Source organism: Gopherus flavomarginatus, chromosome 5 (assembly GCF_025201925.1).
Source record: "Gopherus flavomarginatus isolate rGopFla2 chromosome 5, rGopFla2.mat.asm, whole genome shotgun sequence".
In the NCBI taxonomy this organism is placed as follows: Eukaryota; Metazoa; Chordata; order Testudines; family Testudinidae; genus Gopherus; species Gopherus flavomarginatus.
This window is the reverse complement of record NC_066621.1, coordinates 110,851,630-110,866,428: the sequence shown is the minus strand read 5'-3', so window position 1 is coordinate 110,866,428 and position 14,799 is coordinate 110,851,630. Positions and strand designations below refer to the sequence as shown.

General features: G+C 41.4%; 1 protein-coding gene across 4 annotated transcripts in view; it reads right to left on the bottom strand.

Annotated features, from left to right (window-relative positions):
* The window catches only part of ARHGAP5 (Rho GTPase activating protein 5), an 85,027-nt gene extending 82,105 nt beyond the window's left edge, over positions 1–2,922 (bottom strand). For 3 of the 4 annotated variants that reach the window (XM_050953850.1, XM_050953853.1, XM_050953852.1), the window contains exon 1: positions 2,602–2,834. The gene's annotated coding sequence lies outside the window, so the exon portion shown is untranslated. The other variant, XM_050953851.1, reaches the window with a different exon arrangement.
* Positions 2,923–14,799: the final 11,877 nt, after the last annotated feature.

Below are 14,799 nucleotides of genomic sequence, written 5' to 3'. Positions count from 1 at the left end.
ATATATGGCTTAGGCCACAGGACTAAAAGTCGAGATCTATTTCTAGTTCTAGTTCTGCCACTGACTTGTATGGCCTTGGGCAAATCACACATCTTTGTCTCTGTTTCCCTCTCTACAAATGTGAGTAAGCATTATTTTCATTTTACAAAGTGTTTAGAGATCTATGCATAAAAAGCACTCTCCAAGTAGCAAATATTATTAATTATTATAAAGAGATACTCTGATACTTTAGGCCAAGTTGTACCTTTGAAAACATTTTGCAGTGCCTGGGATTTCTAAAAGTGTATTATCAATAACAAATATCATCTTCCAGTGCTAAAATAATTGCTCACTGCAGTAGTGGTATCAAATTATCTGGGATATAACACGTTTTCTCTAGTAACTGCTCATTTACAGTAGAACATCTCTATGCACAGTGACTAAATTCTGAAGTCACAAATTACTCATTCACTCCAGACATTCACTTAGACAAAACTTTTATTCCTTCAATAAAGGTAAATTCACATATAGAATCAACTCTGGAGGCTGCTTTATAGAAAATTTTAAAAATATCCCATATATTAGTCTATTAAAAATAATAAATGTTTTAAAATTATATGTAAGGCATCCTCCAGGAGTGCCACTATATTTACCTTTAGTTTTACCTCAGTTAAGGAAGTACCTTTGGGGTTTTGATAAGATTGCCAGCATCCTTTAATACCTTTATTAAATGGAATGGAATTATTTTAGTAGCATTATTCTTTAATAAAGATGCTCAGAAAACTTGATTAATATGGTTATGTAAACATCAGAGAAATTTTCCATGAAAATAAAGACCTAAGGGACAAAGAAAACTTTTTATCTTTAACCTCAAAGAACTAACTCTGTTTGTTTATACCTGTGTTAACAATAGGATTTTAAAGACAATTTGTTCTGAGCATAAAATATTTAATTGAACTATGTTACCCATGCCGCACCTTAGTAAAAATAAAGCCTACCACCACCAAAAGAAGAAACTTGGCTGAAAGTCTTTCATTTTATTGAGTTGTTCACAATTGCACCATTAAACCTATTTACATTCCAATCAAGCTTATAAAAGATGTTTTAGTAATTTGTATATTCAGCATTAAGAATGTTATTTTCCCAGATTAAAAGCAACAAGCTAGTGATAATGTAACAAACTCTTAAAGTAATGTTCTGACACTATATGATGTACTATATGGCCTCTAAAAATATCACCTCTATATTAACTGCATATTTACTACAGTATAGTAAAATTAGTATATTTAAGTTGTAGCATATTACCATACACAAAAAACTATAGTCACAAGGAAAAAAAAATAAGCCCCCATGACAAAAATGTACCTGGATCCTCATTTATAAACCTGCCAGTTTTAAATATGCACTGTTAATTCTTTTTTTTTTTAAAGCATAATTCTGGGATTACAGTAACTGTTGTCACAGCTGAAAACAGTTTTCATATCACAGAACTTTATAAGGTAGGACACAGTGACATCAACACAACAGAAAAATACCACCTATTAACTCCTCATTCATATATGAAATGGGTATACCAGTATCAGTGCTGTAATTCATTTCAATAGTAGTGAAAGCCTTCCAAAGACACACAGTTAAAATGGACGTGCGATTGATCAGCAAATGCAGTGATCCATTTCAGTTTTATTCTGCAGTGCACACTTTTAAAAAAAATTCTGTCAATCTCTACTACCTAAGCAAAAAAAAATTAATCATCTGTGTGAATCTCAATTTAAGAATACACACACATCTCTACACTATTTTGTTTTAGATTTAAAATGTTTGACTCCCACTTACTAGGCAAATCCTCAGCACTGAAGATACCAAAAGCCTCATATACAGAGGGGGCAAAAAAGGGGGGTGGCTTCCCATTTTCTCTGTTATTGATCTTAAATTTTTAAAACAGACCCAGTGTTTCACCCTCCCTATATCATTCATCTGCAACACCATATTGTAATTTCTATATGTATCCCTAGAGCTTTCCTTGGGTGGAGAAAGTCTAAAGGTTACACAGGCTGAAAGGATATAAAATGCTGTAAATTGCAACATCTCATCCTGGATCCCCTATTTCAAAAACCCACCTGGTGGAAAAATAGAAACGCACACAGATCATTAAAAGGGAGCAAAGTTTGCGGAGATTTCATTTCAAGGAATTTTTGAGGCGTAGGGGAAGGGGGCTAGGGTGGGAGAACTGAGAACAGTTGAAATCCATTAGAGAAGGGAAGAGGAGAGAAAGGAAGAATTAGGAGGAAGGCGAGAGGACTAGGAAAGCTCCCCCCACAACCGTGACCAGCTGGCAGCCTCGTACGGCAAGCTCAGACCCTCCCATTGCTCAGGCCTTGCCCTTCACCTGTCTGGGACCAGGCAGCACACTCCTCTCCCGCCCCCCCCCGCGCGTAGGTGCCGGGGCAGCCGGCTCCCCGGTTCCGCCGCTTCGGGCGGGCAGCAGTCCCAGCCCTCCCAACTGGTTACACCCAGCGACGGCGGCAGCAGCTCCCCCTTCTCCGCCGGCCGGCCGGCCCCGGCCCCTGCAGCCCGGGGTGGGGAGCCGGGTGAGATCCCAGGGGAAAGGATTCTTTCCCCTACCTCGCGCGGTTGGGATCCGGCTCCTCCGCGGCGGCGGGGGTAGCAGCATTCCCGGGACGGTCTCTCCTCGCCAGCGGCTTCTCCTCCCCGCCGGGCTTCCCAGACTCGCCGGCCCTCCGCGCTCTTGGCCGCCGCAGCCCCGTCCCGCCTCCCCGGCGCTCTCGGCTCAGTAATGGCGGCCGCTGAGCCTCCCCGGCTCTCGTTTCGCTGACGGAGTCTGTCTCTCCCCCTAACTTTACCTCAGCAGCTTCCCTCCCGCCGCCGCGCGACTCCGCGCTCCCGAGGCCCGGCCGGCTGCGCGTGCGCGGGAAGAACCTCTGCTGCTCCCGCGAATTCCCTGGGAAGCTGGGCGGACGCGCGCCTTCCCGCACTCCCAGTGCGCGTATCCGTATGGGCGCGAGCTGACGAGGCTGATTTATTCCCTCTTGGCTAAATGGCTGGTCCAAGTAACTGGCATAGGGTGAGACTCCGGTTCTAATCCCACCTCAGGCGGTGATAAAGGGCTACATGTGCGGCCCTAGACAAGAGACACTTAAGCCAAGCTATTTGAAAGCAGCTGTCCAAAACGTTGGGCAGATGAAGATGGTCTCTTAAAACAGGGGGAACGCAACCTTTGCACACACACTCCTACTCCACTCTATAAAGTGGGGCAGTGACACTTGCCTACCTAATAACAGTTTGGGAAATTTAATTCCCACAGAAAAAAAGCAAGAATTAAAAGTGTGTGGACACAACAATCAATATTACAGCCTATGAAATTTGCTTAACACTTCCCATTCTAAGACTGTTTTCAGGTACTTATAACTTTGCCAAACTATAACTGTTTGGGCTGAGAATTTCAGCTAACACCCACTGCTCCTCAAAGTCACGTAAGGAGTCAGTGGACACACTGCTAAGAGGAACTGTGCCCAGAGGCATGATCAGACAAGGACAGAAAAGGACCCACCAATGTACAACAGTTGTAAAACATTCTCCTCCCTGCCCTGTTCTCCACTTTCCTTCTCTTGCTGTGATGGATAGCTGTCTTAGCCAGCAGGAGAAGCAGGTTGACAAGGAAGTCTTGCAACTTTCTGAGGCCACAGATGAGGTGTAAGTGAATCAGGAGGTACAGTGCTGGGGCAGCCAGCTCCCCGGTTCTGTCACTCTGGGCGGGCACCAGTCTCAGTCCTCCCAACATTCAACAGGAGGTTCTGAAGCAGCTGGAAGAAGGGATGCAACCTGACACATTCTGTGTAGATGTGCACCAGGTACACAAAAGGGACAGTTGTGGTTCATAAACACAAACTCCTCCAACACCAGGTACACAGCTGTGCTCAGGGTTCTATGAAGGAACTGTCAACCATAAGCAATGCATGGGGATTCAGGGGGGGCATGCAGGCTCAAGTACACCTTGCCCCCCCTCCCGATTTCTGTTGGCCTGCCAGGAGGAGGGAGAAGGGGTCTGTCCTTGTCTCACTGCACCTGCCCCCTGTCACACTCAGCCCCGTCACTGGCAACCGGGCTTGGTTGGGGACCAGCCACTTCTCACATCCACTGCTTCTGGTTGCTGGTCTGTGCAGCCTGGTGGCTGCCTGCAAGAGCCAGCATAGGGAGACACATTTCCAGATCCCTCAGCCCCTGTCCCTGGCAGCCAGGTCTGGGCAGTGATCAACCCACTGCCACTGCCTCTGCAGTTTGGTTCTTGTAGGCAACCATTGTGCTGCACAGAGCAGTGACCCATAGCAGCCAGCTTCAGATGGCATGAGAAGCAGCTCCCTCCTGGGCCTGGCTGCCAGGGAGAATGGTCAAATGTGCCAGGGAACAGTGGGAGAAGGACATAGCCCCCCTTTCCCCTGCAGATAATTCTGGTGGGGCAGCAAAAGCATGGCAGGCCCAGACTGGGAGCAGAGTAGGGGGGTCACTGGGCAGACGAGATGTGGGGTGATTACATGTCCCCTTTAGATTGTGTCCCCCCAGCATCAGGAGGCATAAGTTGTCTATGCCATCAACTAATATCCCTGGCGGGCTGTGGGACCAGAATGGAGTGCAGGCTGCCCCACCAGGGCTCCTCTCCCTTCTTCATTGGCAAAAAGTCCCACCTCTCGGTGTCAAGGCAGGGCACAAGGGCAAGGAAGTGGATGGTGTGAAGCACAAGTAATACAGACGTTTCCTGGGTGCAGTTCAGAGGCAAACCAGCTGAATGTTGTGCATTCAGCTCAGGTTGCATGTTGGGGTCAGCCAGGGAGGCTCACAGGACAGGGGCCCATTGATGGGTTCTGGACAGAGAGGGTAGACAGCCTCATGCACTGGTTAAACACCATGGGGTCCTCTCAGACCCTCCAATTATAGTCCTGGAGGTCTCAGTCTGGTGGTACCAGCCAGGACCAACCTGCAGTGCACCAAGGGAGATTCCACCACCTGCACACATAGATGGGGGTTGTGTAGCAGGGGTTCTGAGAGGAGATCCTCCCGCTAGGTTGCTTCCACTTTCCTGGTTGCAGAGACTAGCTTCCAGGTCCTGGCGAATGAGACTGGCAGCTCAGAGAGGTCTTAGGGGACATCTTTCAGGTGGAGCCAAAAGAGCTGCCAGTCATATTGGAGCCCTCAGAGGCGGTGGAGGAAAGTATGCACCAGTGTGCTCCATGCTATACTACCTGCACTGTAAAGCAGACTCTTCAGGACCTGGAGATGGAAGGCAGGGACCTGGCTGCAGTTGCACACCAAGCACATCCTCTCTACCCCAGGGGGAGGCTCAGCACACCCGCAAAGACCCAGTGAAGCCTTGGCCAGAAAAACTCCAGGATTTTCTTCTGGGGACCGTCTAGTGTTCCCAGGGGCAGGTTCAGTGTAGTAAACCAGTTCCAGAGCATGGACAGCATCTGGTTGAGCACCAGGCCCTGCTCCAAAAGAGAACGGCACTGGAGCAACCCTGTCCATCTCTGCAACTGGTGACCAACCTGGCCTTGTTATTGACCCAATTCTCCAGGGAGAAGGAATCAGTGGCAGAAAGTAGATGCCCAGATAGAGTTGCAGACCTGTACCCCACCAGATGGCACAGAGAGCAGATTGGAGGGTGCCCACTTGCCACATATTACTGAGAGAGGTGGGAGGGGGTGAAGCAGAAGGGGTCAAGCTTGGGAGGGAACAGAAGAAGAGCCAGTCCCTTTAGATCCTGCAATGGAATCGAGAATTCCTGAGTCTCACCATACTTCTGCTGCCAGCAAACTTCTTTGAAACCCTGTAACAAAGTGTATCATCCCCTTTTAACGCTGGTCTGCATAAAGAACCATCCTTCTACTTCTGTCAGTCACTCTATTAGCTCAAGCAGCAGAAATGTATGTGTGGGATGTAAAGGTTCCAGCCCTGTTGATGATCCACATGGGTGTCCATACAATGTCAAAAATTAAATTTGTTTGGGTTTTTTCAATTTGCTTTTTAAAAATCATAGGAAATTAACAAAAATAAAAACCACCAAACATTAAGCCTGCAAAATCAGGCATTCCCTAATTCTAGCATTTCTTAACTTTTGAGTCCTTAACTTGGCAGACTTAATAATGTTCTTTTGTGCATAATTACAGATACATGTTATAAAATTCTAGAAAGAAAACAGGAAATTAGACGGCCAGTTCAACAATCTTCTAATCCCTTCTAAAGACCCACCTCTGAGATCTTGTCTACATGAGAAAGTTACACCAATTTAACATCATTGGTTTAGAAACCAATTTTGTAAACTGGTAAAAATTACTTGTGTGAACACTTTCAGTATAAGAATACCCATATCAATTAAGTTTACATCAATTCCTCGCTGGTTTAAGCTAAATCAGTATGATCCACTTTAAAACTGAAATAAAGAGTGTCCACACAAGAGGCCTGAACTAATTTAGGGTTTTTTAAACTCAACACTACAACATCCTACTTTTCTGACTTTAGAATTTTTAATCTTAACCCTGAATTGCCTGACCTTCAAGTACTTGGGGCATTTTTTTTCCTGTTTTGTTTAAAGTATACAACTTAGAGCATATTAATTACATTTTACATTACTGCATATCAAGTTACAGTTTAAATTCTATCTGAAAGTTTTTGCCTCATATCTTAAGAAAATTGTAATTTGTATCACTTTCTAAAAGCATAGAAATATTGATTACCTGAATATTTTAAAGTAATGAATTAAAAAAAGTTTTATCCCATATACTTGTGTATAAGACAATTCACATATGAACTGCCCATTTTGCTCGCAATCTGAATGTTAAAGTCATTCAGGGAGTAAAATTAACACACTCTGAGTAGGCTTATATTTTTATATAAACAATTGTACTAAATGGGACCAGGAAATATCAGGATAACTTGTCCAGCAAGCCCAAAGCTTAAGAGTATGAAGATGAGGCAGGCTGCCTGAATTAGGAGCATACAAAATCATCATTAGAAGCTGCACTTCTTCAGAGCTTGAGTAGGATTGTCCCTTCTGCTTCAGGTCTTTGGGGAATCTCCTCACTCATGGATGAAAGCAGAGTGAATTAACTGCCTCTGCAGCACCATTTCCTTGTTCTCCCTCTCTCAGTCCCACCAACAATGCTCCACTAGAGAAAGGGGCAGAGATTATAAAGTCTCTTTGCAGGAGTGGGTAGAGTCGGGGGGGGAATGCTCATTCTTCCTCTTCTGACTTCATGCTATCTCAAATAGGTTATTAAGAGAAAGCAGAAAGCCTACAAGGAATGGAAGATGGGAACGATCTGCAAAGAAAGCTACCTCTTGGAGTCAGAAGGTGTACGGGAAAAGTGAGAACTGCCAAAAGCCAAGTAGAGCTAGACCTTGTAAAGGGAATTAAAACCAATAGTAAAAGGTGCTATAGCCATAGAAATAAAAAGAAAAAAATGGAAGAAGTGGGACCACTAAACACTGACTCTGGCAAAGAGATTAAAGATAATCTTGGCATGGCCCTACTCCTAAATGAATATTTTGCCTCAGTTTTTAAATAAAAGTAATGAGCTTAGGAGTAGTAGAAGGGGGGCTAATGGGAAATGAGAACATGGAAGTGGAAATTACCTCATCCGAGGTGGAAGTCAAACTCAAACAGTTTAATAAGGCCAAATCAAGGGGCCTGGATAATCTCCATCCAAGAATATTAAAGGAACTGGCAGATGACATTACAAGCCCAATAGCAAGGACTTTTAATGAATCTGTAAACTTAGAGGTCACAGTCTATTACAGTTATGCTAAATATGTTGTTTATTGCTAATTATCCTTTGTGCCTTCTTTGCGACACAAATCCCCCTTGGAAACACCACAATACCTCAAGTACCTCACTCTTGGGTGCCTAGCATTCCATGAAAGCTCTGTAACTCATAGGCTAGTTCTATCTCTTGCTAAGGCAACATGACCTGAAGGGGAAGCAACAACTCATTGCCGCCTCTCTCTCTCTCACACACATATGCACACACTTTTCCTTCACGGGCAGCAGGAGGAGAAAAGAAGGCAATTCATGTCTTTATCCATCCCATCTCCCCCAACACTTCTGGAAGGTTAGAAATGCAGTCTTGCTTGGTGGCTCACAAATCATAGACCAGACAAGTAAGATACACACTCCTCCCACTGGCATAATATTTTCTTAATTACTTTTACTTTTCTATCACTGCTTTCTTTCAATAATGTTGTAAGCATTTTGTTTCTTGGTTATAAAATGCTGTATTATATAACACAAAATGCTTACAACATTGTTACTGAATGGTTTGATTAACTATTGTAGCGTACTAGGTAGTATTTTTGTAAGGGAAAACAAGTCAACCTGGAAGCACAAAGTATTTATACATTTGCATTTATATATTACAGAAATGTTATTTAAATTTCTGATGGGAATCAATTAGATATTTGTAATTACTTAATAGGCTCACCACAGCACATAGACTCACAACCAGGGATTTAACTGTAGTGGAAAGACAGAGAAATTCCCCACCCTCAAAAATCTATTGGTTTCCTACTTATAAAACATAAAATACCTTTCCAGTCCCAGGGCAGGTATTCCCCACATCCCCCTTTTGCTTGCATGTGGCTTGAATTATCATTTCTTAAATATGCTATTACATTCACCTGCATGTTTGAGGTATTTGCATGATTTGCCATTCCCAAAGGAATTTCATAACTAGTGTAAATCATTGCTCAGAAGCCAGGTTATGCAAAATCAAGCACACTTTTACTATGATGCTTCTTCCCTAAGAATTCTTGACATGTTGTATGTAAACAAAAAGTGTCATTTAGTAAACCATTAGGTTACCATACTTCAGTGTTTAGATTTGCAGGAATAAATTGTTTTGGAGAGAAATTAGTAGCTACAAGAGCAAGCAACAAATTAACTGAAAAGCAGTATTCTCACTTTCCAAGTGCTAGTATTTATCTGGTTTTTGTCCCTTTTTACAGTCTGCTTACTATTGACCTAGTGTAGAGTAACTGGTTAGTGTCTGATGTCATCCTTGATGCTGATCAAATGTACAAGTTCACTGAATTGGAAGAGAACCCTTTGCTCGTGGTTTTAAATGCCTTATTTGTGTATGTGAAAATACTTGTAAAATAACTGTGGTGTTTTCTCAGTCTTATTATATCAGAAATGAACTGTCCCATGTGATAAGAATTATTAAGCAAAGAAGACCAGTAAAATAACACAAGAAATGCTCTGTTATGTAAACATTGATGTGTGTGGCCATAAACAGTCATTGGATTAATTAAAAATTGCTTGGAGATTGTAGGCTTCTTGAATATATGATAATTTGTATATGTTAATCCATCCTTTACTGGCTTTTTGTGGAGTAGAATTGATAGTTTGTAAAACGCTGAAGTGTCAGTAAAAATTTTGAGTATGTCAAACTATTTTTATATGGATTGTTCATATCCTACAATATTTACAAAACTCTTCATTTTCATTAATGATTTCCATGACAAAATCCTTCTCTTAAGTGTAATCACTAAGTGATTTACTTTATCATCCCATTGCTTCACTCTGGTTTTGGCAACAGTGAGTGACAGAATCATCACTCTTTCCCTATCAATATTCAGGAAACGCTCTCTGTTTATTCAGCTAAAGCCCCTGGTTTAGGAAAAACTTTTGGCACAGCATTGCCTGGGGGGAGACTACTGACAGGGTTTGTTGTGCCTCTGTTAGGTGAGTATAAATCCCTCCCTCCCCTAACTGTGTGTTCCCACATTTCAAAATAGTGAAGCATGTTCTCCCTTATACTCCCAGATAACTCTGTGGGCCAATGAGAAGAAACCATAGACCCATCTTTGCATGCACCATTAGGGAAATGTATTCTCCCCAGGGGTGTACAGAGGAAGCAGTTCTTGGGAGCTCCTTAGGATAGGAACTCCATATAACCTTGCTTTCCATGAGCATGCAATGGGAGGAAAGTTCCTTTCAGTATTCTCCTCGGCTGAAATAGTCGCTACAACCCCTGTATGCATCCTATGAACTGGCTGCTGAATACATGTAACCCTGAATGCAGTTGTCCTCTCATCATCCTTTCCCTTATTCCCCCCACCCTAAATCCACACCATTAATGGGCAATATGGAGCCCAGCTCCACTGCACACAGAAAGTGTGGTGTCGAAATAGCCTAATGGTTAGAACACAAGACTGGGGGTTCACAGACCTTTATTCCAATCCTACTTAGGTAGGTCACTTACTCTCTCTGTCTCAGTTTTCCCTCTATAAAATGAGTATAATAATTATCTGCCTACCTGATTGGGTTGTTGAGAGGATTAATTATTTAAATTTATAGAGCACTTTGAAGATTTAAAATGGTATGTAAATATTATGTATTTCTTATTATTGCTGGCCAGTGAGACCCAGAACTGTTATGGTTTCACTACTCTGAGAGCTTTTCATAGCCTCTGCTACCATAGATGAATTTCATCATTCCTAAAGAAGGTTGCATACTTCCTTTTGTGTGAAAAGAAAAGACAACATAGGGAGAATCCAAAGAACAAAATAAAATGCAGAAACCAAATTCTTCTAAAGAAAAGACTAATAAGTCTGAGAGATTAAATACATACCTAGGAGTTCAAAATAAAAAAAAATAGAAGAAAAATTGGAAAACTACAGTGCAAAACAATTAAAAATATTGTCTGAAAAGCTTAACTCCCTCAAAGGTCATCTGCTCTTGCTTTAGAAATAGATTTTTTTTTTAAATTGCACAGTGCCAGACACTTAAAACATCACCAGAGGTTCACTTCACATAATATCTGTTCTTCATTTTATTTGGCAAAATTAACCAAACAAAGGTTTAGCGAGGGATCTTGCATGTTTTTGATTTAGAGATTTTACAGGGAAAGTTTAGCACTTTGCAATATGCCAATAGAACCTAAACGTTCATGGTGTTTTAAGCCCTCTACAAGAGGTAAATTTGTAATTGTGTGTGTAGGTAAAGAAAGAGTAGGATAGCCAATTAGTTTACTGTATAATAAACAATTTTAGCTTCAACTCCAAGGCCCTGACTCCTGTAATCCAGCATCAGAGAACTCTTGAGTACAGTACAATGGAATGCAATGCATCAGTGGTACTCCCCTACCCTACCACACACGCTGCACCCCCTGTGGGAGGCTCAGGGTAGTCACTGCCTTAGCATCCTTCTCAGCCAACACAGCCAATTGTTGTAGCCTGTACTGAGTTGGATACCCATTCCCATAGACTTCTTAATAATTATGAATTATTTCAATACAAGTGCCAGTCTGGTGCAGGAGATGGAGGAAGGATCTTTGTGAACAAACACGCTTTTTCTGTTGCCTGCATGCTTAGTGAAGAAATCAATGAGTGAAGCTTTGGCAGCTGCTGGTGAGAGATTACATTTATCACAGGTGAACAAGAAGAGGGCTGTGAGAGGCAGATACCAAAGAAGACTCCTGGGGATAGGGGTATGAAGGTGGTTTGCTGTTACCATCCCTCCCTCTTTGCTTTCAGACAACTCAAGCATTTCTATTTAGTGGCACATTGCTCTTTTTGGGGAGGAAGGAGGGTTGGGGATAAGATGGTTTCCTTTAGCTCTTTCTGTTAGATAATTGGATAGTACCAAAATATTGCAGCTTCTGATGCCTCAGGGACACAACAGTCTAGGAAATGGGTGGATTTTATTTGCCTAATGTTTTAAAGCTATAATTGAGGATTTCTCTGTATGAAATAAAGATGCTAAATATGCCTTAGGAGAGGTGGTGGAAAATATTTAGACCCCATTCAAGATGATTGCAAACACTGTAAGGCTGCAATGCATGCAGATGATCTAACTAAGCATAGATACTTGAAATCCTCATTGACTGTAGTTAGCAAATCCTAACCAAAACACCAAGATGATTTGGATGGCCAAATTATTGAACTATCAGATATTAGCCCCTTGGCTCTTACAACTTATATAATTACTACAATCATTATTTTCAAAAGTCTTTTTTATAGGGAAAGTACTTTCTTCCCCTCCCCAATAAGAGTAGTTAGTTCAAATACTTTGGTATTTTAATATCATAAAAAGAACTATTGCCTCACAATTAAACCCATATGGTGAGTTTTAACTTGAATTTATGGGGTTCATTTTACAATTTGAAAATAATACATTTTATACAGATTTCTAATATTAAAGCATTAATTGTAAGGATATCCCATGTCCTAAGAAATAAGAAAAATTGAAAACCTAATAAGAACAAAAAATACTTACCCACTAACAGAAATGAAGGTATGGCTACAACAGTCAGACACAAAATGGCAACTCCAGGGCTGCTGCTGTTTGTCTCTCCCAAGTTTAAAGGGCAAGCTCTGAGAAAAGCATGCTAGAAGAGGTTAACTATTAAGAAAGGAATTGCATTTTTATGTTTGCAATGGATAGATGGAAACGGTCTTGGGTTTCTAAAATATCTTTTTGATAGTATGCAAGTATAAAAAAACTAGATACTTTTTGGGCATCCACTTAGAGTTAACCTGTAATGTATCATAGTACTGTAATTCTGATGCATCATAAGACTATGTTCTAAAAGTAATTGCTTTGGAAAAGAGCAAACTGAGATCAAATAGGAAACATATATGTTTTGTTATTTGTTATATATACTAACTAGTATTTCCTGGTTAATTATTAAATAAACTTATTTCCCGATCCTTACTTAGTCAAACCTCCCCTTGGAGTCAATGATAGTATTAAAATGTTGGGTAGTGATCACACCAATCATTTGTTAAATCATATGTAAAGAGATAGGAGCAGTGCAGAACTGCCAACATATGCTCTGATCCTGGAAAGAGAGCTGTGTGCCCTACAGTTGCATGAAGCCCAGCTGATTTCAATGGGGCTTCCTGCAGCCCACAGGAGTCCATACCCATTGCTCTCTTCGCAGGATAAGGGCCATAGTATACTGGCATGCTTCAACTGATCTGACAAAAATCTTTATCTCTAGAATTCTGGGCTCTTGATGCCAAGGTGACTCAGCAGAAAAGTTTTGTATGCCTATGCTGATTCCTAGAACTTGCCAACTTCTTCCTTTCTAAATCATAATTTTAAAACAAATATGGTTAGCTTTGCAAAAACAAACTGTCATAAACAGATAAGTAAGAGTTAATAGAACAGAAGTACTTGATATCTCTTTTGCCTGTAAAGGGTTAACAAAATCAGTGAGCCTGGCTGTCACCTGACCAGAGGACCAATCAGAGGACAGGATACTTTCAAATCTTGAGGGAGGGAAGTTTTGTGTGTGCTGTTAGATTTTGGTTATTGTTCACTCTGGGGGCTCAGAGTGACTAGACTTGCAACCAGGTTTCTCTCCAATGTCTTTGATACCGTCTCTTATATGTCCAGAATAGTGAGTACTAGGTAGATAAGGTGAGTTAGGCTTATGTTTGTTTTCTTTATTTGCAAATGTGTGTTTGGCTGGGAGGAGTTCAAATGTGTATTTGGCTGAAAGGATTTTAATTTGTACTTGTATACTTAGGCTGGGAGGGTATTCCCAGTGTCTATAGCTGAAAGACCCTCTTAAATTTACAAAGATAATTTTTACTGTTTTTTCTTTCTTTTAATTAAAAGCTTTTCTTGTTTAAGAACCTGATTGTTTGTTTTTTTATTCTGGTGAGACCCCAGGGGACTGGGTCTGGATCCACCAGGGAATTGGTGGGGGGCAAGGGGGAGAGAAAGTTTAATTTCTCTCTGTGTTAGGATTACTTTCTCTCTCAGGGAGAGTCTGGGAGGGGGAGAGAGAAGGAGGGGGAAGGTGAATTTTCCTCTCTGTTTTAAGATTCAAGGAGTTTGAATCACAGGGATCTTCCAGGGTAACCCAGGGAGGGGAAGTCTGGGAGAGGCAAAGGTGGGGGAAAGGGTTTACTTTCCTTGTGTTAAGATCCAGAGGGTCTGGGTCTTGGGGGTCCCCGGGCAAGGTTTTTGGGGGGACCAGAGTGTACCAGGCACTGGAATTCCTGGTCGGTGGCAGCGCTACAAGTACTAAGCTGGTAATTGAGCTTAGAGGAATTCATGCTGGTACCCCATCTTTTGGATGCTAAGGTTCAGAATGGGAAATTATACCAACACACACACCTTAAAAAATGTTGTCAAAACACAAAAGTTATTTGCACATATATAATAAATAGAACATGTTTTGGAGTTTCTTTTGTGTTTTGTCTTTGTAAATGGTTTAATGGGACTTTATATGGACATATTTGAAGGCAAACCTGCACATATTTAAGTCATTGGGAGATGAATCAGGCCCTAATATTGTTTAAGCAGTAAGTGCATTCTTATCATTAGCATTGCCATTCATGCCACTGCAGGTATAGGATTTTGTCACTGCATTGTAAACCACTGTGATCACTGTGTTCAAGGTCTTTATATCTTGATATAAATAATTTTTCTACCATACACCCAAAATCAAATTTGAAAAACACACCTATGTCTCAAGAAAAAAGGATAAAAGAAAAGTGTTTGGGGTTTGGTTTAATTCCTTCTGCATTTTTAACTAAAAGATTTATTCTTTGCAGTGAAATTTTCCTGCCAAATCTTAACAGGAAAAAAATGTAAAATATTTTTTGGCAGTCAAATACCTGTTTTTACCCAGGCAAGATACACATTGACTTCAGTGGAAGCAGGAGCAGATGTTGAGCAAAGACAACAGGACTTGGTCCTTTCAGCCTACAGTGTAAATAATAGCTTTAGGTATTTTCATTTAAAACAAGTAAATGTAACTATTAAATGTATTCTTTACAAGTGTATTGTTTCTG